The sequence below is a fragment of the Aulonocara sp. 'chitande type north' Nkhata Bay genome, linkage group LG16 (genome assembly GCF_057382095.1).
Source record: "Aulonocara sp. 'chitande type north' Nkhata Bay isolate Kocher_YH1m ecotype deep benthic linkage group LG16, A_spYH_male_GT1.1, whole genome shotgun sequence".
In the NCBI taxonomy this organism is placed as follows: Eukaryota; Metazoa; Chordata; class Actinopteri; order Cichliformes; family Cichlidae; genus Aulonocara; species Aulonocara sp. 'chitande type north' Nkhata Bay.
Genome location: NC_141359.1, coordinates 5,629,292 through 5,654,086, shown reverse-complemented (window position 1 = coordinate 5,654,086; position 24,795 = coordinate 5,629,292). Strand labels below are relative to the sequence as shown.

General features: G+C 38.9%; 2 long non-coding RNA genes across 2 annotated transcripts in view; both read right to left on the bottom strand.

Annotated features, from left to right (window-relative positions):
• Positions 1-18,582, bottom strand: part of LOC147310880 (uncharacterized) — a 43,802-nt gene extending 25,220 nt beyond the window's left edge. The window contains exon 1 of the long non-coding RNA XR_015125503.1: positions 18,477-18,582. This is a non-coding gene — a long non-coding RNA (uncharacterized LOC147310880). The remainder of the gene's footprint in view (positions 1-18,476) is intronic.
• Positions 18,583-20,877: 2,295 nt separating this feature from the next.
• On the bottom strand, positions 20,878-24,498 carry LOC147310879 (uncharacterized). Its single transcript, XR_015125349.1, has 3 exons — positions 24,079-24,498; positions 21,523-21,680; positions 20,878-21,393 (listed from the first exon to the last, which is right to left on the bottom strand). It is a non-coding gene; the product is annotated as an uncharacterized LOC147310879 (long non-coding RNA).
• Between the last annotated feature and the right edge of the window lie 297 nt (positions 24,499-24,795).

Genomic DNA, 24,795 nt, shown 5'->3' with positions numbered 1-24,795 from the left:
AAAAGGTGTTCAAACAAGTACAAGATATTTACAATAAGCAGACCTCAGTGCAAGAAAGAGTCTTTCCAACACTGAAAAAGCAAAGAGGCCAACTTTGACATTAAAAGGTGTTCAAACAAGTACAAGATATTTACAATAAGCAGACCTCAGTGCAAGAAAGAGTCTTTCCAACACTGATAAGCACAGAGGCCAACTTTGACATGAAAAGGTGTAAAAACAAGTACAAGATATTTACAATAAGCAGACCTCAGTGCAAGAAAGAGTCTTTCCAACACTGAAAAAGCACAGAGGCCAACTTTGACATTAAAAGGTGTTCAAACAAGTACAAGATATTTACAATAAGCAGACCTCAGTGCAAGAAAGAGTCTTTCCAACACTGAAAAAGCACAGAGGCCAACTTTGACATGAAAAGGTGTAAAATCAAGTACAAGATATTCACAATAAGCAGACCTCAGTGCAAGAAAGAGTCTTTCCAACACTGAAAAAGCACAGAGGCCAACTTTGACATGAAAAGGTGTAAAAACAAGTACAAGATATTAACAATAAGCAGACCTCAGTGCAAGAAAGAGTCTTTCTAACACTGCAGAAGCGCAGAGGCCAACTTTGACATTAAAAGGTGTTCAAACAAGTACAAGATATTTACAATAAGCAGACCTCAGTGCAAGAAAGAGTCTTTCCAACACTGAAAAGCACAGAGGCCAACTTTGACATTAAAAGGTGTTCAAACAAGTATAAGATATTTACAATAAGCAGGCCTCAGTGCAAGAAAGAGTCTTTCCAACACTGATAAGCGCAGAGGCCAACTTTGACATGAAAAGGTGTAAAAATCAAGTACAAGATATTTACAATAAGCAGACCTCAGTGCAAGAAAGAGTCTTTCCAACACTGATAAGGTCAGAGGCCAACTTTGACATGAAAAGGTGTAAAATCAAGTACAAGATATTTACAATAAGCAGACCTCAGTGCAAGAAAGAGTCTTTCCAACACTGATAAGGTCAGAGGCCAACTTTGACATTAAAAGGTGTTCAAACAAGTACAAGATATTTACAATAAGCAGACCTCAGTGCAAGAAAGAGTCTTTCCAACACTGACAAGCACAGAGGCCAACTTTGACATGAAAAGGTGTAAAAACAAGTACAAGATATTTACAATAAGCAGGCCTCAGTGCAAGAAAGAGTCTTTCCAACACTGAAAAAGCACAGAGGCCAACTTTGACATGAAAAGTTGTAAAAACAAGTACAAGATATTTACAATAAGCAGACCTCAGTGCAAGAAAGAGTCTTTCCAACACTGAAAAAGCACAGAGGCCAACTTTGACATGAAAAGTTGTAAAAACAAGTACAAGATATTTACAATAAGCAGACCTCAGTGCAAGAAAGAGCCTTTCCAACACTGATAAGGTCAGAGGCCAACTTTGACATTAAAAGGTGTAAAATCAAGTACAAGATATTTACAATAAGCAGACCTCAGTGCAAGAAAGAGTCTTTCCAACACTGAAAAAGCACAGATGCCAACTTTGACATTAAAAGGTGTTCAAACAAGTACAAGATATTTACAATAAGCAGACCTCAGTGCAAGAAAGAGTCTTTCCAACACTGATAAGCACAGAGGCCAACTTTGACATGAAAAGGTGTAAAAACAAGTACAAGATATTTACAATAAGCAGACCTCAGTGCAAGAAAGAGTCTTTCCAACACTGAAAAAGCACAGAGGCCAACTTTGACATGAAAAGGTGTAAAATCAAGTACAAGATATTCACAATAAGCAGACCTCAGTGCAAGAAAGAGTCTTTCCAACACTGAAAAAGCACAGAGGCCAACTTTGACATGAAAAGGTGTAAAAACAAGTACAAGATATTTACAATAAGCAGACCTCAGTGCAAGAAAGAGTCTTTCCAACACTGAAAAAGCACAGAGGCCAACTTTGACATGAAAAGGTGTAAAATCAAGTACAAGATATTCACAATAAGCAGACCTCAGTGCAAGAAAGAGTCTTTCCAACACTGAAAAAGCACAGAGGCCAACTTTGACATGAAAAGGTGTAAAAACAAGTACAAGATATTAACAATAAGCAGACCTCAGTGCAAGAAAGAGTCTTTCTAACACTGCAGAAGCGCAGAGGCCAACTTTGACATTAAAAGGTGTTCAAACAAGTACAAGATATTTACAATAAGCAGACCTCAGTGCAAGAAAGAGTCTTTCCAACACTGAAAAAGCACAGAGGCCAACTTTGACATTAAAAGGTGTTCAAACAAGTATAAGATATTTACAATAAGCAGACCTCAGTGCAAGAAAGAGTCTTTCCAACACTGATAAGCACAGAGGCCAACTTTGACATGAAAAGGTGTAAAAACAAGTACAAGATATTAACAATAAGCAGACCTCAGTGCAAGAAAGAGTCTTTCCATCACTGATAAGCTCAGAGGCCAACTTTGACATGAAAAGGTGTAAAAACAAGTACAAGATATTTACAATAAGCAGACCTCAGTGCAAGAAAGAGTCTTTCCATCACTGATAAGCTCAGAGGCCAACTTTGACATGAAAAGGTGTTCAAACAAGTACAAGATATTTACAATAAGCAGACCTCAGTGCAAGAAAGAGTCTTTCCATCACTGATAAGCTCAGAGGCCAACTTTGACATGAAAAGGTGTAAAAACAAGTACAAGATATTTACAATAAGCAGACCTCAGTGCAAGAAAGAGTCTTTCCATCACTGATAAGCTCAGAGGCCAACTTTGACATGAAAAGGTGTAAAAACAAGTACAAGATATTTACAATAAGCAGACCTCAGTGCAAGAAAGAGTCTTTCCATCACTGATAAGCTCAGAGGCCAACTTTGACATGAAAAGGTGTAAAAACAAGTACAAGATATTTACAATAAGCAGACCTCAGTGCAAGAAAGAGTCTTTCCAACACTGACAAGCACAGAGGCCAACTTTGACATGAAAAGGTGTTCAAACAAGTACAAGATATTTACAATAAGCAGACCTCAGTGCAAGAAAGAGTCTTTCCAACACTGACAAGCACAGAGGCCAACTTTGACATGAAAAGGTGTAAAAACAAGTACAAGATATTTACAATAAGAAGACCTCAGTGCAAGAAAGAGTCTTTCTAACACTGACAAGCACAGAGGCCAACTTTGACATTAAAAGGTGTAAAAACAAGTACAAGATATTTACAATAAGCAGACCTCAGTGCAAAAACGTGTCTTTCCAACACTGACAAGCACAGAGGCCAACTTTGACATGAAAAGGTGTAAAAACAAGTACAAGATATTTACAATAAGCAGACCTCAGTGCAAGAAAGAGTCTTTCCAACACGGAAAAAGCAAAGAGGCCAACTTTGACATTAAAAGGTGTAAAATCAAGTACAAGATATTTACAATAAGCAGACCTCAGTGCAAGAAAGAGTCTTTCTAACACTGACAAGCACAGAGGCCAACTTTGACATTAAAAGGTGTAAAAACAAGTACAAGATATTTACAATAAGCAGACCTCAGTGCAAAAACGTGTCTTTCCAACACTGACAAGCACAGAGGCCAACTTTGACATTAAAAGGTGTAAAAACAAGTACAAGATATTTACAATAAGCAGACCTCAGTGCAAAAACGTGTCTTTCCAACACTGACAAGCACAGAGGCCAACTTTGACATGAAAAGGTGTAAAAACAAGTACAAGATATTTACAATAAGCAGACCTCAGTGCAAAAACGTGTCTTTCCAACACTGATAAGCACAGAGGCCAACTTTGACATGAAAAGGTGTAAAAACAAGTACAAGGTATTTACAATAAGCAGACCTCAGTGCAAGAAAGAGTCTTTCCAACACTGATAAGCACAGAGGCCAACTTTGACATGAAAAGGTGTAAAAACAAGTACAAGATATTCACAATAAGCAGACCTCAGTGCAAGAAAGAGTCTTTCCAACACTGATAAGCACAGAGGCCAACTTTGACATTAAAAGGTGTAAAAACAAGTACAAGATATTTACAATAAGCAGACCTCAGTGCAAGAAAGAGTCTTTCCAACACTGATAAGCACAGAGGCCAACTTTGACATTAAAAGGTGTAAAAACAAGTACAAGATATTCACAATAAGCAGACCTCAGTGCAAGAAAGAGTCTTTCTAAAACTGCAGAAGCACAGAGGCCAACTTTGACATTAAAAGGTGTAAAATCAAGTACAAGATATTCACAATAAGCAGACCTCAGTGCAAGAAAGAGTCTTTCTAAAACTGCAGAAGCACAGAGGCCAACTTTGACATTAAAAGGTGTAAAATCAAGTACAAGATATTCACAATAAGCAGACCTCAGTGCAAGAAAGAGTCTTTCCAACACTGAAAAAGCACAGAGGCCAACTTTGACATTAAAAGGTGTTCAAACAAGTACAAGATATTTACAATAAGAAGACCTCAGTGCAAGAAAGAGTCTTTCCAACACTGATAAGCACAGAGGCCAACTTTGACATGAAAAGGTGTAAAAACAAGTACAAGATATTTACAATAAGCAGACCTCAGTGCAAGAAAGAGTCTTTCCAACACTGAAAAAGCACAGAGGCCAACTTTGACATTAAAAGGTGTAAAATCAAGTACAAGATATTCACAATAAGCAGACCTCAGTGCAAGAAAGGGTCTTTCCAACACTGAAAAAGCACAGAGGCCAACTTTGACATTAAAAGGTGTAAAATCAAGTACAAGATATTTACAATAAGCAGACCTCAGTGCAAGAAAGAGTCTTTCCAACACGGAAAAAGCACAGAGGCCAACTTTAACATTAAAAGGTCTTCAAACAAGTACAAGATATTTACAATAAGATGACCTAAGTGCAAGAAAGAGTCTTTCCAACACTGATAAGCACAGAGGCCAACTTTGACATTAAAAGGTGTTCAAACAAGTACAAGATATTCACAATAAGCAGACCTCAGTGCAAGAAAGAGTCTTTCCAACACTGAAAAAGCACAGAGGCCAACTTTGACATTAAAAGGTGTTCAAACAAGTACAAGATATTTACAATAAGCAGACCTCAGTGCAAGAAAGAGTCTTTCCAACACTGATAAGCACAGAGGCCAACTTTGACATGAAAAGGTGTAAAAACAAGTACAAGATATTTACAAAAAGCAGACCTCAGTGCAAGAAAGAGTCTTTCCAACACGGAAAAAGCACAGAGGCCAACTTTAACATTAAAAGGTCTTCAAACAAGTACAAGATATTTACAATAAGCAGACCTCAGTGCAAGAAAGAGTCTTTCTAACACTGATAAGCACAGAGGCCAACTTTGACATGAAAAGGTGTTCAAACAAGTACAAGATATTTACAATAAGCAGACCTCAGTGCAAGAAAGAGTCTTTCCAACACTGATAAGCTCAGAGGCCAACTTTGACATGAAAAGGTGTAAAAAACAAGTACAAGATATTTACAATAAGCAGACCTCAGTGCAAGAAAGAGTCTTTCAAACACTGATAAGCACAGAGGCCAACTTTGACATTAAAAGGTGTTCAAACAAGTACAAGATATTTACAATAAGCAGACCTCAGTGCAAGAAAGAGTCTTTCCAACACTGATAAGCACAGAGGCCAACTTTGACATTAAAAGGTGTTCAAACAAGTACAAGATATTTACAATAAGCAGACCTCAGTGCAAGAAAGAGTCTTTCCAACACTGATAAGCACAGAGGCCAACTTTGACATTAAAAGGTCTTCAAACAAGTACAAGATATTTACAATAAGCAGACCTCAGTGCAAGAAAGAGTCTTTCCAACACGGAAAAAGCAAAGAGGCCAACTTTGACATTAAAAGGTCTTCAAACAAGTACAAGATATTTACAATAAGCAGACCTCGGTGCAAGAAAGAGTCTTTCTAACACTGATAAGCACAGAGGCCAACTTTGACATGAAAAGGTGTTCAAACAAGTACAAGATATTTACAATAAGCAGACCTCAGTGCAAGAAAGAGTCTTTCCAACACTGATAAGCACAGAGGCCAACTTTGACATTAAAAGGTGTAAAAAAAAGTACAAGATATTTACAATAAGCAGACCTCAGTGCAAGAAAGAGTCTTTCCAACACGGAAAAAGCACAGAGGCCAACTTTAACATTAAAAGGTCTTCAAACAAGTACAAGATATTTACAATAAGCAGACCTCGGTGCAAGAAAGAGTCTTTCTAACACTGATAAGCACAGAGGCCAACTTTGACATGAAAAGGTGTTCAAACAAGTACAAGATATTTACAATAAGCAGACCTCAGTGCAAGAAAGAGTCTTTCTAACACTGATAAGCACAGAGGCCAACTTTGACATTAAAAGGTGTAAAAAAAAGTACAAGATATTTACAATAAGCAGACCTCAGTGCAAGAAAGAGTCTTTCTAAAACTGCAGAAGCACAGAGGCCAACTTTGACATGAAAAGGTGTTCAAACAAGTACAAGATATTAACAATAAGCAGACCTCAGTGCAAGAAAGAGTCTTTCCAACACTGAAAAAGCACAGAGGCCAACTTTGACATTAAAAGGTGTTCAAACAAGTACAAGATATTAACAATAAGCAGACCTCAGTGCAATAAAGAGTCTTTCCAACACTGAAAAAGCACAGAGGCCAACTTTGACATTAAAAGGTGTAAAATCAAGTACAAGATATTTACAATAAGCAGACCTCAGTGCAAGAAAGAGTCTTTCTAACACTGATAAGCACAGAGGCCAACTTTGACATGAAAAGGTGTTCAAACAAGTACAAGATATTTACAATAAGCAGACCTCAGTGCAAGAAAGAGTCTTTCCAACACTGAAAAAGCACAGAGGCCAACTTTGACATTAAAAGGTGTAAAAACAAGTACAAGATATTTACAATAAGCAGACCTCAGTGCAAGAAAGAGTCTTTCCAACACTGAAAAGCACAGAGGCCAACTTTGACATGAAAAGGTGTTCAAACAAGTACAAGATATTTACAATAAGCAGACCTCAGTGCAAGAAAGAGTCTTTCCAACACTGATAAGGTCAGAGGCCAACTTTGACATAAAAGGTGTAAAAACAAGTACAAGATATTTACAATAAGCAGCCCTCAGTGCAAGAAAGAGTCTTTCTAACACTGCAGAAGTGCAGAGGCCAACTTTGACATTAAAAGGTGTTCAAACATGTACAAGATATTTACAATAAGCAGACCTCAGTGCAAGAAAGAGTCTTTCCAACACTGATAAGCACAGAGGCCAACTTTGACATTAAAAGGTGTAAAATCAAGTACAAGATATTTACAATAAGCAGACCTCAGTGCAAGAAAGAGTCTTTCCAACACTGATAAGCACAGAGGCCAACTTTGACATTAAAAGGTGTTCAAACAAGTACAAGATATTTACAATAAGCAGACCTCAGTGCAAGAAAGAGTCTTTCCAACACTGAAAAAGCACAAAGGCCAACTTTGACATTAAAAGGTGTAAAAACAAGTACAAGATATTTACAATAAGCAGACCTCAGTGCAAGAAAGAGTCTTTCCAACACTGAAAAAGCACAGAGGCCAACTTTGACATTAAAAGGTGTTCAAACAAGTATAAGATATTTACAATAAGCAGACCTCAGTGCAAGAAAGAGTCTTTCTAACACTGAGGAAGCGCAGAGGCCAACTTTGACATTAAAAGGTGTAAAAAAAAGTACAAGATATTTACAATAAGCAGACCTCAGTGCAAGAAAGAGTCTTTCTAACACTGCAGAAGCGCAGAGGCCAACTTTAACATTAAAAGGTGTAAAATCAAGTACAAGATATTTACAATAAGCAGACCTCAGTGCAAGAAAGAGTCTTTCCAACACTGAAAAGCACAGATGCCAACTTTGACATTAAAAGGTGTTCAAACAAGTACAAGATATTTACAATAAGCAGACCTCAGTGCAAGAAAGAGTCTTTCCAACACTGAAAAGCACAGATGCCAACTTTGACATTAAAAGGTGTTCAAACAAGTACAAGATATTTACAATAAGCAGACCTCAGTGCAAGAAAGAGTCTTTCCAACACTGATAAGCACAGAGGCCAACTTTGACATTAAAAGGTGTTCAAAAAGTACAAGATATTTACAATAAGCAGGCCTCAGTGCAAGAAAGAGTCTTTCCAACACTGACAAGCACAGAGGCCAACTTTGACATTAAAAGGTGTAAAAACAAGTACAAGATATTTACAATAAGCAGACCTCAGTGCAAGAAAGAGTCTTTTCAACACTGAAAAAGCACAGAGGCCAACTTTGACATGAAAAGGTGTTCAAACAAGTACAAGATATTTACAATAAGCAGACCTCAGTGCAAGAAAGAGTCTTTCCAACACTGAAAAGCACAGAGGCCAACTTTGACATTAAAAGGTGTTCAAACAAGTACAAGATATTTACAATAAGCAGACCTCAGTGCAAGAAAGAGTCTTTCTAACACTGCAGAAGCGCAGAGGCCAACTTTGACATTAAAAGGTGTAAAAAAAAGTACAAGATATTTACAATAAGCAGACCTCAGTGCAAGAAAGAGTCTTTCCAACACTGAAAAGCACAGAGGCCAACTTTGACATTAAAAGGTGTTCAAACAAGTACAAGATATTTACAATAAGCAGACCTCAGTGCAAGAAAGAGTCTTTCCAACACTGAAAAGCACAGAGGCCAACTTTGACATGAAAAGGTGTTCAAACAAGTACAAGATATTTACAATAAGCAGACCTCAGTGCAAGAAAGAGTCTTTCCAACACTGAAAAAGCACAGAGGCCAACTTTGACATGAAAAGGTGTAAAAACAAGTACAAGATATTTACAATAAGATGACCTAAGTGGAAGAAAGAGTCTTTCCAACACTGAAAAGCACAGAGGCCAACTTTGACATTAAAAGGTGTTCAAATAAGTACAAGATATTTACAATAAGCAGACCTCAGTGCAAGAAAGAGTCTTTCCAACACTGAAAAAGCACAGAGGCCAACTTTGACATTAAAAGGTGTTCAAACAAGTACAAGATATTTACAATAAGCAGACCTCAGTGCAAGAAAGAGTCTTTCCAACACTGAAAAGCACAGAGGCCAACTTTGACATGAAAAGGTGTTCAAACAAGTACAAGATATTTACAATAAGCAGACCTCAGTGCAAGAAAGAGTCTTTCCAACACTGATAAGCACAGAGGCCAACTTTGACATTAAAAGGTGTAAAAACAAGTACAAGATATTTACAATAAGATGACCTAAGTGGAAGAAAGAGTCTTTCCAACACTGATAAGGTCAGAGGCCAACTTTGACATTAAAAGGTGTAAAAACAAGTACAAGATATTTACAATAAGATGACCTAAGTGCAAGAAAGAGTCTTTCCAACACTGATAAGGTCAGAGGCCAACTTTGACATTAAAAGGTGTAAAATCAAGTACAAGATATTCACAATAAGCAGACCTCAGTGCAAGAAAGGGTCTTTCCAACACTGAAAAAGCACAGAGGCCAACTTTGACATTAAAAGGTGTAAAATCAAGTACAAGATATTCACAATAAGCAGACCTCAGTGCAAGAAAGAGTCTTTCCAACACGGAAAAAGCACAGAGGCCAACTTTAACATTAAAAGGTCTTCAAACAAGTACAAGATATTTACAATAAGCAGACCTCAGTGCAAGAAAGAGTCTTTCTAACACTGATAAGCACAGAGGCCAACTTTGACATGAAAAGGTGTTCAAACAAGTACAAGATATTTACAATAAGCAGACCTCAGTGCAAGAAAGAGTCTTTCCAACACGGAAAAAGCACAGAGGCCAACTTTGACATGAAAAGGTGTAAAAATCAAGTACAAGATATTTACAATAAGCAGACCTCAGTGCAAGAAAGAGTCTTTCCAACACTGATAAGCACAGAGGCCAACTTTGACATTAAAAGGTGTTCAAACAAGTACAAGATATTTACAATAAGCAGACCTCGGTGCAAGAAAGAGTCTTTCCAACACGGAAAAAGCACAGAGGCCAAGTTTGACATTAAAAGGTGTTCAAACAAGTACAAGATATTTACAATAAGCAGACCTCGGTGCAAGAAAGAGTCTTTCCAACACGGAAAAAGCACAGAGGCCAACTTTGACATTAAAAGGTGTAAAATCAAGTAGAAGATATTCACAATAAGCAGGCCTCAGTGCAAGAAAGAGTCTTTCTAACACTGAGGAAGCGCAGAGGCCAACTTTGACATTAAAAGGTGTAAAAAAAAGTACAAGATATTTACAATAAGCAGACCTCAGTGCAAGAAAGAGTCTTTCCAACACTGAAAAAGCACAGAGGCCAACTTTGACATTAAAAGGTGTAAAAAAAAGTACAAGATATTTACAATAAGCAGACCTCAGTGCAAGAAAGAGTCTTTCCAACACTGAAAAAGCACAGAGGCCAACTTTGACATGAAAAGGTGTTCAAACAAGTACAAGATATTTACAATAAGCAGACCTCAGTGCAAGAAAGAGTCTTTTCAACACTGAAAAGCACAGAGGCCAACTTTGACATGAAAAGGTGTTCAAACAAGTACAAGATATTTACAATAAGCAGACCTCAGTGCAAGAAAGAGTCTTTCTAAAACTGCAGAAGCACAGAGGCCAACTTTGACATTAAAAGGTGTAAAATCAAGTACAAGATATTCACAATAAGCAGACCTCAGTGCAAGAAAGAGTCTTTCTAACACTGAAAAAGCACAGAGGCCAACTTTGACATTAAAAGGTGTTCAAACATGTACAAGATATTTACAATAAGCAGACCTCAGTGCAAGAAAGAGTCTTTCCAACACTGATAAGCACAGAGGCCAACTTTGACATTAAAAGGTGTAAAAACAAGTACAAGATATTTACAATAAGCAGACCTCAGTGCAAGAAAGAGCCTTTCCAACACTGATAAGGTCAGAGGCCAACTTTGACATTAAAAGGTGTAAAATCAAGTACAAGATATTTACAATAAGCAGACCTCAGTGCAAGAAAGAGTCTTTCCAACACTGAAAAAGCACAGATGCCAACTTTGACATTAAAAGGTGTTCAAACAAGTACAAGATATTTACAATAAGCAGACCTCAGTGCAAGAAAGAGTCTTTCCAACACTGAAAAAGCACAGAGGCCAACTTTGACATTAAAAGGTGTTCAAACAAGTACAAGATATTTACAATAAGCAGACCTCAGTGCAAGAAAGAGTCTTTCCAACACTGATAAGCACAGAGGCCAACTTTGACATGAAAAGGTGTAAAAACAAGTACAAGATATTTACAATAAGCAGACCTCAGTGCAAGAAAGAGTCTTTCCAACACTGAAAAAGCACAGAGGCCAACTTTGACATGAAAAGGTGTAAAATCAAGTACAAGATATTCACAATAAGCAGACCTCAGTGCAAGAAAGAGTCTTTCCAACACTGAAAAAGCACAGAGGCCAACTTTGACATGAAAAGGTGTAAAAACAAGTACAAGATATTAACAATAAGCAGACCTCAGTGCAAGAAAGAGTCTTTTCAACACTGAAAAGCACAGAGGCCAACTTTGACATTAAAAGGTGTTCAAACAAGTACAAGATATTTACAATAAGCAGACCTCAGTGCAAGAAAGAGTCTTTCCAACACTGAAAAAGCACAGAGGCCAACTTTGACATTAAAAGGTGTTCAAACAAGTATAAGATATTTACAATAAGCAGACCTCAGTGCAAGAAAGAGTCTTTCCAACACTGAAAAGCACAGAGGCCAACTTTGACATTAAAAGGTGTTCAAACAAGTATAAGATATTTACAATAAGCAGACCTCAGTGCAAGAAAGAGTCTTTCCAACACTGAAAAGCACAGAGGCCAACTTTGACATTAAAAGGTGTTCAAACAAGTACAAGATATTTACAATAAGCAGACCTCAGTGCAAGAAAGAGTCTTTCCAACACTGAAAAAGCAAAGAGGCCAACTTTGACATGAAAAGGTGTAAAAATCAAGTACAAGATATTTACAATAAGCAGACCTTAGTGCAAGAAAGAGTCTTTCCAACACTGATAAGCACAGAGGCCAACTTTGACATTAAAAGGTGTTCAAATAAGTACAAGATATTTACAATAAGCAGACCTCAGTGCAAGAAAGAGTCTTTCCAACACTGATAAGCACAGAGGCCAACTTTAACATTAAAAGGTGTAAAAACAAGTACAAGATATTTACAATAAGCAGACCTCAGTGCAAGAAAGAGTCTTTCTAACACTGAGGAAGCGCAGAGGCCAACTTTGACATTAAAAGGTGTAAAAACAAGTACAAGATATTTACAATAAGCAGACCTCAGTGCAAGAAAGAGTCTTTCCAACACTGAAAAAGCAAAGAGGCCAACTTTGACATGAAAAGGTGTAAAAATCAAGTACAAGATATTTACAATAAGCAGACCTTAGTGCAAGAAAGAGTCTTTCCAACACTGATAAGCACAGAGGCCAACTTTGACATGAAAAGGTGTTCAAACAAGTACAAGATATTTACAATAAGCAGACCTCAGTGCAAGAAAGAGTCTTTCCAACACTGAAAAAGCACAGAGGCCAACTTTGACATTAAAAGGTGTAAAAACAAGTACAAGATATTTACAATAAGCAGACCTCAGTGCAAGAAAGAGTCTTTCCAACACTGACAAGCGCAGAGGCCAACTTTGACATGAAAAGGTGTTCAAACAAGTACAAGATATTTACAATAAGCAGACCTCAGTGCAAGAAAGAGTCTTTCCAACACTGAAAAAGCACAGAGGCCAACTTTGACATTAAAAGGTGTAAAAACAAGTACAAGATATTAACAATAAGCAGACCTCAGTGCAAGAAAGAGTCTTTCCAACACTGACAAGCGCAGAGGCCAACTTTGACATGAAAAGGTGTTCAAACAAGTACAAGATATTTACAATAAGCAGACCTCAGTGCAAGAAAGAGTCTTTCCAACACTGATAAGCACAGAGGCCAACTTTGACATTAAAAGGTGTTCAAACAAGTACAAGATATTTACAATAAGCAGACCTCAGTGCAAGAAAGAGTCTTTCCAACACTGATAAGCACAGAGGCCAACTTTGACATTAAAAGGTGTTCAAACAAGTACAAGATATTTACAATAAGCAGACCTCAGTGCAAGAAAGAGTCTTTCCAACACTGATAAGCACAGAGGCCAACTTTGACATTAAAAGGTGTTCAAACAAGTACAAGATATTTACAATAAGCAGACCTCAGTGCAAGAAAGAGTCTTTCCAACACTGATAAGCACAGAGGCCAACTTTGACATTAAAAGGTGTTCAAACAAGTACAAGATATTTACAATAAGCAGACCTCAGTGCAAGAAAGAGTCTTTCCAACACTGAAAAATCACAGAGACCAACTTTGACATTAAAAGGTGTAAAAACAAGTACAAGTGTTAACTCAAAATACACGACGTCGTACTCTCAGTCACAGCGCTTTATTTGTTCCGCCATTTTTCATACGGACAACAACAACAACCCTTCGCGGGCTACAGTACTCTCGCGATAAAATAGAAAATAACAAGTTAACAATCTCCCTCTTTCTTAAAATAAAATAAAATAAAAGTATAAACACACCCCTGTAAACATTTGTATACATATATGTATATATTTATATAAACAAAAAAAAATTTTCAAAAGTGCTTTGCTTTACTTAAAGCATACTATCATTGCACACAATAAACAATGGTACATTTGAATGCAAAGACAACTTTGTAAACAAAGGATTACAGTATCCAGAGTCCTTCATCTAGCGCCTTTAGAAGGGTTAAAGGTGAAACTCCCTTTTTTGTCAGACAATCAGCAAGTTGAGATTTTGAATCTGACCAACAAACCTGTCTGATTTTCTTGCCTTGTATGAGCTCTTTAATGCTGCTCATTTCTAGCCCCAGTCTCTTCTCTGTAACCTGCTTAGTAGACTTGAGTGCATCAAACAAGGAATGATTATCAGTCACACAGATCAAAGGAAGAGCGTTTAGACCAGTGTTACCAGTTGTAAGCTCAGAAAAAAGTGTTGCCAGGAAGACTGCACTGTCTATTCCATCTGACATGGCAAGAGTTTCTCCTGCCAGTGTACTTCTGACCACGCGCCTGATTTTTTTAGACTGCCAGAAGAGAGGACAAAACTTTCCTCCTTTACCCATAAGGACGATTAATGCCCCTCCTTGAGTACCGCCATCAGGAAGGTTGCCAAATGAAGCATCACTGATATGCCAGATCCTCACTGTTACCCAAGTGCTGAAACTTAAGAGTCCCTTTCTCTGCCTTAAGTTTACGGATTACTTTGTTCACTTCATGAATAGACTGTACAGTTGCATCTTTGATATTAGATCCAAGGCTACATGTGTCAAACATAACATCAGGCCTTGTTTGTTTGGCAACCCACAAAATCTGTCCTATTTTTGACCTGAGTTGCTCACGTTCTGTTTCACTTAAGGAAGCCTCCCTCTGTACAGCCCGTGCTGCTTGTAACTGAACCGGTTGTAGGTTGTCAATGTAAAGTTGTTGATGCACCTCTATTACATCATTAACTGTACAAATGTCCATACCAACATAAGAAAAGCTGTCATGTTCTTCACGGCCCACAAGGAAGGTAGATTTCAGTACAGGAATGATATGAGTTGCAAAGTGACTTGAACCAGCCCAAAGGAAATCATCAACGTGACATGCAAGCACTCCTGTAACCTCAGATTGTTCATTCTGCCAATAGAACACTGCAGGATCAACCTGTGATATTTTACCACCAGTTTTGAGCATAATGTCTTTGACCTTATTGTACCAATAAAGTGAACCATCTGCAAGTCCATAAACACACTTTTTCAGTTTCCATAGAACATTGTCCTTGCCAGCTTCAGGTGGGGGACGAAGATAGATGCCTCTTGACAGTTCCATTCCCTGCAAGAAGGCAGATTTAATGTCCATTGAATTTACTCTCCACTTGTTTTGACATATCACAGCTAGCACCAGTCTGAGGGACTCAGACGCACATGTTGGAGAGTCTTTCTGTAGTTCTTTAGTATTTACCTCTTCAAACCCCCGTGCCACAAGTCGAGCCTTTGGGACAACACCATTAGTAGTTTCTTTGAGTGTACAGACCCATCTAGTAGACAGACATTTTTGACCCAGGTCTTTCACTTCATCAAACACACCATTACTTTGCCAGCTCTCAATCTCCTGCTGCTTATCAGAATCAAAGGAAATATCTTTTGTTATGAGTACATCTGCATCTCTGTTTTCACCTTCACTACCATCATGCTCAAGATATTGCACATTGTACCAGTTTTTGTATTGCCCTTTTGCTTTTCCCGCTCTGCCTAGCACTCTGGCTGTGTGTTGAACACCGTTGTCTCTGTTGGTAAAAGCAATCAGCTGTCCTGATCTTAATTTTACATTTGCAGAGACGTGATCAGTGGGTGTAGAGGGCTCATTTGCAGTTTGTGTGACAGACATGTTTTCTGTAGTGTTGGTTTCTCTGTCAATAGTGATGTCTTCTTCCTCACTAATACTCTGTTCACCATCGGGTGTGTCAGTGTCATCATTTTCAACTGCGTCTTTGTTGTCATCATCAGTAGTACTGTGTGGTATTTGTTTATCTCCAGTCTGTGAATCCACTTTAGTCAATCTTGACTGGTGTACTCTTACAAGAGTCCCCCCATGTCTTACAAATACAACAGTTCCATCCTGCCCAATAACTACACCTGGACCCTTCCACTCTGTACAGTCGACTCGTTTGTAGTATACTTTATCTCCTGCCTCATATTTGTCATCTGTAGGCCTAAGTTGTTTGCGTAGTGCTCTCCTGATCCTTTCTGAACACTCTGCCTCAGTAAATGCTTTCCTGGAAGCTACTCTTGCACTTACAGTTGTGCCCTCTAAGGCAGGTGGCTTATCCATCAACACAGAAGGAAGGTTGGGGTTTTGGCCAAACACAAGTTGATGTGGACTATAACCATGTACATTAAGCATACTGTTTTTGGCCATAAGGGCCCAGTCTAGCGCAGTGTGCCAGTCACATCCACGTTCCTTTTTTACCTTCAGGAGGATTTCTGTAAGTGTCATGTTATGTCTCTCCAGTAGTCCGTTGCTCCAGGGACTATACCCCGCCGTTGTTTTTACCTCAATGTTGAAGTTTTCAGCCATGTCCCGAATGTCTGTGTTGTTGAACTCTCCGCCGTTGTCTGTGTAGAGCCGTCTGGGGGCACCGTGAATGCTTATCCAGGTGTGAATGAAGGAGTTGATGATCTCTGCAGCTTTCTTTGTCTTTACGATGCTGCCGGCACTGAAGCGTGTGAAGTGGTCGATGATGTGAAGGTACCACACATTGGGCTCCAGCTCATGTAGATCCATCGCTACTGTCTCATTATACTCAGAAGCCAGGGGTAGACCAACAGCAGGTCTCGGCTTGGTTTTGCAATATTTCTGACAAATGTCACAGTCATGAACTATCTCTTGTAGAATAACTGCACATTGTTTATCTGTATTGCCAGAGCTTTGGATGAGCCTCAATAACCTCTCTGCAGATGCATGACCAAACTGCTTATGAAGTTTCACAAGGACTTTCTGTTTCTCTTTTGTAGACATTTCAGCAGTTACCATGAGAACTTCATTTTCATTGCAACTTTCTGTAGTATTTTCATCTCTAATGTCCACGCAATAGTGTCCCGAACTAGTGAGCTCTAGAGGAACAGGCTGCTTGAACATGACAACACTGTCATTCTCCATGTCTAGAACAGTCCCTGCTTTCTTGAGAGACGTTTTGCTCAGTAGTAGTGGAATGTCAACAGGAACTACTTCACTTTCAATGTCACATTTTGTTTGTCCAATTTTGGCTGGAAGTTTCACTTTTCTGCTGGAATACACTACAATACCATCCCCAAAGCGAAATGGTCTGGAGCTGGGGGTTTCTGATTGCAACAGCTTGTTTACTTGGCCTTGGCTGAGGTCACGCATGTAACTATCTAGCCACTTCTGACCACAAACTGTACGTGTACATGCAGTATCAATAATGGTTGACCCCAGTGCCTCAGTCAGGAAAATTTCAGCGTCTGTCATTGAGGCTTTAGTGTACAAAGTAATGTTACACTCCTCCACTTTTTCATCCGGTTATAACGCTGTTCAAAGTCTATAATGTAGTCTGCCATGGACACGCTGTGGTTCTTTGCAATGGAGTCAAAACACGAGTAGGCTTCATAAGCGCGGTCTTTCTCTTCTCTCTGAAACACCGCGTCAAGTTTTGCAAGCAGTATTTCCATACCGTAATCTTTGTCCAAATCTTCTGCGGGTATCTCCATGGCCGTTTCTCTGGCTCTTCCCTCAAGGCCCAGCACCACCGCGAGTGCCTGTTTCTTTTTATCCAGCTCCGTAACTCGTCTCCAGATGTTGACTTCATTCTTCCAGCATTCGTATGGCCTGGCTTCATCAAGCTTTGGTGGTACTTTGTAATTGGAAACCATCCTCTGCTACCAATGTTAACTCAAAAGACACGACGTCGTACTCTCATTCACAGCGCTTTATTCATTCCGCCATTTTTCATACGGACAACAACAACAACCCTTCGCGGGCAACAGTACTCTCGCGATAAAACAGAAAATAACAAGTTAACACAATATATTTACAATAAGCAGACCTCAGTGCAAGAAAGAGTCTTTCCACCAATGAAAAAGCACAAAGGCCAACTTTGAAATTCAAAGGTGTAAAAACAAGTACAAGATATTTGCAATAAGCAGACCTCGGTTCAAGAAAGAGTCTTTCTAACACTGATAAGCACAGAGGCCAACTTTGACATGAAAAGGTGTAAAAACAAGTACAAGATATTAACAATAAGCAGACCTCAGTGCAAGAAAGAGTCTTTCCAACACTGAAAAAGCACAGAGGCCAACTTTGACATTAAAAGGTGTAAAAACAAGTACAAGATATTTACAATAAGCAGACCTCAGTGCAAGAAAGAGTCTTTCCAACACTGAAAAAGCACAAAGGCCAACTTTGACATGAAAAGGTGTTCAAACAAGTACAAGATATTTACAATAAGCAGACCTCAGTGCAAGAAAGAGTCTTTCCAACACTGAAAAAGCACAAAGGCCAACTTTGACATGAAAAGGTGTTCAAACAAGTACAAGATATTTACAATAAGCAGACCTCAGTGCAAGAAAGAGTCTTTCCAACACTGAAAAAGCACAAAGGCCAACTTTGACATGAAAAGGTGTAAAAACAAGTACAAGATATTTACAATAAGCAGACCTCAGTGCAAGAAAGTGTCTTTCCAACACTGATAAGCACAGAGGCCAACTTTGACATTAAAAGGTGTAAATACAAGTACAAGATATTTACAATAAGCAGACCTCAGTGCAAGAAAGAGTCTTTCCAACACTGAAAAAGCACAGAGGCCAACTTTGACATTAAAAGGTGTAAAAACAAGTACAAGATATTTACAATAAGCAGACCTCAGTGCAAGAAAGCAAGGTGGGGAGGGGGTACTCACCTTCCACTTCACTGACACGCATCAGCATCCAGTTCTTCATGAGAAGAGGGGGAGGATGAGAGGGCGATGTACTCACCTTTACTGACACGCACGGTATCAGTGTCCCACGCTTCATCAGAAGAGATGGCGCTCAGGAGACTGTCATCAAGGATCCTGATGACTTCAGAAAGGTCTCGTTCTTGGGACGTTCAACAATGTAGTCAAGACAGCCTGTAAGGAAACAAAGTTTAAAATAACAGTAGGAATGTAGTAAGCACCCAGTGCTAAAGCTACAGGCTACATTCATATCAGACTGAATGACACTTTACTTGTTCATGTGAGAAGAAAACAAGATTTCAACTATGTCCACAATCATTAAGTGAAGCATCCAAATCTCTGCCAAGGCAGCTCACTCTGTGCACACTACACTTTTAAGGTAACAGTATTGTATTTTGTATACATTCATTTTGTTTATTTGTTCTTTTTAAACCTTTATGCAAACACTACGTTGGACTAGGTCATGGATAATAGGTACTGATTTGTAAAGAACTGGACATGAATAGCATACTGCAGAAAATCCATAAATAATTTAGCAGCTCATTCTCATATTTTTTTTAATTCTTTCATTAACGATGTAAAATATAACGAAACATTTAATCTCCCCATGTACCAATTCCATGTCCTAAATATTGCTAATGCAAAAAAGGCAGTAGAACTCCACACACAATTTTAAAAATAAAACACATTTTTGTAACAGTTTGACTTTATGATTATTTTTGACTATGATTGATGTTTTAATATTCTTTTTTATATTATTTCATTTTATTTTATTTATCATCGCATATGTAGCTGGGAAAAAGTTATAGTTTATTCAAATGAAGCCTTTGAGAAGAAAATGATGTCAGGACCTACAGGGGACCTGGTGTGTTTACTCCTATATGTCCTAACATTGTGAGGAGATGCTGTTACCATAGAAACCGATATACACATATACATATGTATATTTGGGGAGGGGGGCATTTTACGAATTTTAAGCTAATTTTAACCATTTCATTGGAAAAAAGTGTCAAATTTGAAGGCTTCAAATCAAAGTAAAACCTTTTTTCACATTCATACACCAGTCGGTAATAAATTCTACACCTCTCCTGGAAAATTTAAAGCATAAAAGCGATTTGCCAGGAAAAGTCTTAGAACACACTTATTTTGATCACATTAAAACGTGATATTCACACTGGAACCTGTAAAATTACTATAGTCATCTAGTGATTCTCGAAATAATTGAAGAAATTTTGAAATGTACCTGGTGGCTGTCACCGAGTCGGGGTCCACGATCTTCAAGCTTTGCTGTTATGATGAAACACAAGTACAAAAGATCCAAAGATGCAGTAGTTGTTGTTGCTTTGTAGTAAAATCCGCTTTCTGTAGAAATATTCTCCAAAAGTTATCTTTCCACAAGCTGAGCTTGGAGCAGGTCAAGACAAATCCAAGAGCAAGTGTAAAGGAACAGCTGGAACCTTGCGCAGCATTCATATACCAACAGCCTGCATGGTTACGGTTGCTAACATATAACTATATGAACTGAGCCCATCAGTGTAATTTACAGTAAAGTTATGGTCATTTATAGTTACTGCCTTTGTCACCCTTTATGTGGGATGTCTAATAACCATGTAGGTATATCCAGAAATAAACACAGATATTAGAAAGCAGTAAGTCAGTACCTGAGATGTTTGTTTCAGTGAATAACATTAGCATAGCTCATGCTAATATTATAGCTTCACATTTTTCTTTTCAAAGGTAACAAAAACTTTGCGTTCTCGCTACTTACCATGCTGTAATACAGGTATATGCTAGCAATGACAACATTTAACAGATGTTTTTTAAATGCTAGCCGTGCTAATTAATTAGCCTTAGGATCGCTTGAGGTCTTGTTTCCAGCTCTAGTTGTCATAAGGGAACTTAGGCCTGTGCGAGCCTTTGGCACGAAAATGAGTCTCGTAAAGCTCACTATTAAACTGACAAAAAGCCTTAGAACCTAGAAACTATTATTCTTACATCTGTGCTGTGTTTATGTTATAACATATAGCAAGAACCTATAACTATAATTGACATTTGACCTCACTGAATGATTATAGCAGCTGTGTGTTATGTCATGGCATGTTTTTAAAATGCCACCTGAAATTTAGGAGGGGGGTTCTTGAGAGTTTTGTACTTTCATCTGATAACACATACTGTTTATGTATATTTAACACAACAGGCAAGGGATTGTGGTATAATTAGAATTAACACAGATTGTGTAGTCTTTAAATAGACGAGCATTTTTAAAAGCACACATATTATTTGAACACTTCCGTAACTTATTTTTAGTTTTGCTGCACATAAGTTGAATGCAATTAAATCTCATTACCTTTTATTATCCTTGAACTTATTTCATTACACGTAATATAAACACTGCTTATTTAGAAAATAATAATTAAAACACTTCTTGTAATGCGTTAAAATCAGCCCAACTTTTATTTTCAAATTTAAAGCATTTCAGCCAACATACTGGACACTGTTCTGCTGAACAACACACATATTTCCAATATTGTAGCTGGTGTTACTTAATAATTTATTATTTTATTTGTCACACACTTTAAAACTTTAATAACTTTTCAATGAAACAAAGTCTCAGATTTAATTATTCTGAAACTAAGTTTAAGCTTCCCATAACTTTTTATTGCAAGTTACATTACTAATATAATAAATATAAAATGTTTTTATTGTTCATCCACAAGTGCAGTCTCTGGCTCAAACAACACAGAAGCTTGGTATGTTCGTTTGTCAGTCGAGGCATTACTGCTTGAGTGCCTGTCATGAATTTAGCTCATCCAAATGCAATTGTCTGACGAAAGTCTTTAACATTGTCCCAACTTCCCTTAAGTACAGTGGCAGTAGATGTGGGCTGAAGATGCAATGACCTTGAACCTGCAGGTGACCACACCATCTGTGATGGAGGGCTCATCTCTCCTGGTGTCCTGCAAGGAAACAACAATATTCTTTAGAACACCAAGTTATATTTGATCTACTTATTTCACTTATCTGTGGCCGGGTTGTGGGGGCAGCAGCCTAAGCAGAGAACTCCAGACCTCCTTTTCCACACCCACCTCCTCCAGCTTATCTAGGGGAACTCCATCATGTCTTGGGTCTGATTCAGGGCCTCCTCCTGGTGGGAGCTCGTCCAGTACACCTCACCTGGGAGACGTCCAGGAGGAATCCTTGTCAGATGCCAGAACCACTTTAACCTGCTCCTTTTGATGTGGATCTTTGAAAAATACAGAAAAAACCCAATAATCATATGATTTCTGATGAGCATGCGCTTTGACAACAGTGGGAAGGAAAAACTCCATTTTAAAAGAAAGAATCCTCCAGTAGCACCAGGCTGAGGAAGGGACAGCCATCTGCCACAACCTGTTGGGATGAGCAGAGGAAGACAGGACAAAAGATAAAACTGAAGACTCTGCCTCCCATTCTACTTTTAACAGGGAGCCATAGTCTGTCCCCCAGTGCATGTAGCAGGCATGGAGGAAATCCAGGCCCCAGACACCCAGAGGCCCCCAGAATGTGAGAGCCCAAGGAGGACCATCGGAGTTGCAGCCATGCCACCCTCCTGGGAAGCGCTGAGGAGAGCCCCAGATTAGAGGTCACCCAGCAGCCACGGAGCAGAAGCCACAGGGGGCCCGTGATGTGGCTGTGGGCTCTGCCGGCAGACAGCTGTGGCAGAGTGACCTGAGCCACAGGCCCAGAGGCCAGAGGACTGAGAGCCCCCCACCCCCCGGAAGTGGCCTGACGGAGCCACGGGTGCCAGACCTCGCCAAGCAGTCACTGGGAGTGAGCCGGTACATACCTGAGCGCCCAGCCCCGGACACCAGAACCACCAACACACCGACGCCTGAGGGCATCAACTAACGGCAAGGAGTGTGGTGAATCGAGATAGGCCTCCATACCTTGGAGGGCCTGAGATGTTCCCAGAGACGTGGAGTGTAACCGACCTGACATACAGACACAGTCGAACAGGCGCACGCAGCCACCAACGGGCATTCCCACCCTCATGCACACATATTCATACTCCACAATCACCCAACGTGGAGACAGACACAAATGGACACTGTACACAGTCCTCTTTTAAGGAAGAAAAATCATTGCAGATTCATGCATTACTGACTTTGAAACAGTTACAACAACATATCTAATAAAATGGACATTCTCAGTCACCCACACATGAAGTCCTACCCCACCACCCTCGGGAAAAAACATACGTTACTTATGTTGTTTCTTTTTATGTGTTTTACAACTGTGAAAGATTCACTGACTCTTACTAAATGACCTCACACAGTGCCTAATTTCTAAAAAGGATTTCACACTAATAGAAACACATCGACGTCTCTTTTTCTCAGAGAGAAACATGTAAACCTGCACTCACACTGTATTCTTTTTGTTAAACTGTCACTGGCTCCTTCACTGGCCTCCTCATGTTTGGGTGACACTTAACAGCTAATTACTGAAATGTTCTCATTGCATGTTTGTATATCAACTAACGCACGGTTGGATCACCCAGAGAACTTTCTACTCACACGAAACATTTTTGCAAATGCATCCTGACGCTAATTTGACCTGCAGGCTTTCAATTGCTCCTCTGTTGTAAACCCCACAGTAGCTTTTTCAGGCCAAAAGAAGGTTTTGCACTAGCACAGAATCTGACCCTGAATATCACCATGATAGCTCTGACCACTTGATTTCTCGTTCTTAACTTTATCAAATGAAACACTCTGAAGATGACAGCTGAATTCCAATCAATTAAACTAACTCTGCATATTGTATTCCTGTCTTGGGATCAAAGTGCTGGAGAGGTGATCTGGTGAGTTCCTGCAGGACAACATGATGTGAAAAATTCTTGTTTGGTTTGAACAACAAAACTGATGAGTTGCTGACTGTGAGCTGCAGCTAGTGTAAATCATGCTTTTGATGGATATTTCTCACTGACACACTTTTTGACCTCCTCTAATAACAAATGTTACCTGAGTTCAGTGTGCACTGCTTTCGTGTCAAGCAGATATGTGTCATATGTCATATGTGTTCTTGATTGAACCTCCTGCTCTGGTTGTTTCATGCAGGCTATACTTATGTTCTTGATCAAAACCGACCTCAAAAATAAATGATGTTTATCTTAAGATAGACACTCAGTGATGCTGCAATAGCAGGAACTGACCTACAAACCCTCATCCTGCCCTGCACCAGTGGTCACAGTGGGAGATTGAAGTAGTTTAAGCAGTTTTGTCCTGTTGAAATCATCTTTAGTGAGCCCCTCTGATAAATATTTAGACTTTCACACATTTCAGGTTGTAGGAGTGGGCTGATTAAAGTGTCTACTTTCTTCACTTTACAAGCAGCTTAAATATTGTACAAGGACATTGCTCAAAATTTTATAACACATCTGTTCTGCTATCCCTCCTGTCAGCTAAGCACAGAAAGCTGAGGCTACAGTTCATATGGGTTTGGAAAATTGGGAAACAATGCTGAGTCTCAATTTCAATCTTGTTGTAACACAGATTATATTTTTCATGAACAGAGTCAGCCAGGACACAGCCTTCCCCTGCACCCATACCTACTCCTAATACCTAATACACAGAAGAGTAAACACAGTCAGTAAGCTTGTCACTTACGGAACTCATCAGGAATCAGAAGACTGCAAATCCTGTAAAAGAGTTAGAGATGCAGCGTTAAGAGCATATGAGCTGGCATTATGGTTAGTTTATTGAAATTTAATTTTACACTTTTTTATTTAACAAGCAGACCTCAGTGCAAGAAAGAGTCTTTCCAACACTGATAAGCACAGAGGCCAACTTTGACATTAAAAGGTGTTCAAACAAGTACAAGATATTTACAATAAGCAGACCTCAGTGCAAGAAAGAGTCTTTCCAACACTGATAAGCACAGAGGCCAACTTTGACATGAAAAGGTGTTCAAACAAGTACAAGATATTTACAATAAGCAGACCTCAGTGCAAGAAAGAGTCTTTCCAACACGGAAAAAGCAAAGAGGCCAACTTTAACATTAAAAGGTCTTCAAACAAGTACAAGATATTTACAATAAGCAGACCTCAGTGCAAGAAAGAGTCTTTCCAACACTGAAAAAGCACAGAGGCCAACTTTGACATGAAAAGGTGTTCAAACAAGTACAAGATATTTACAATAAGCAGACCTCAGTGCAAGAAAGAGTCTTTCCAACACGGAAAAAGCACAGAGGCCAACTTTGACATTAAAAGGTGTTCAAACAAGTACAAGATATTTACAATAAGCAGACCTCAGTGCAAGAAAGAGTCTTTCCAACACTGATAAGCACAGAGGCCAACTTTGACATGAAAAGGTGTAAAAACAAGT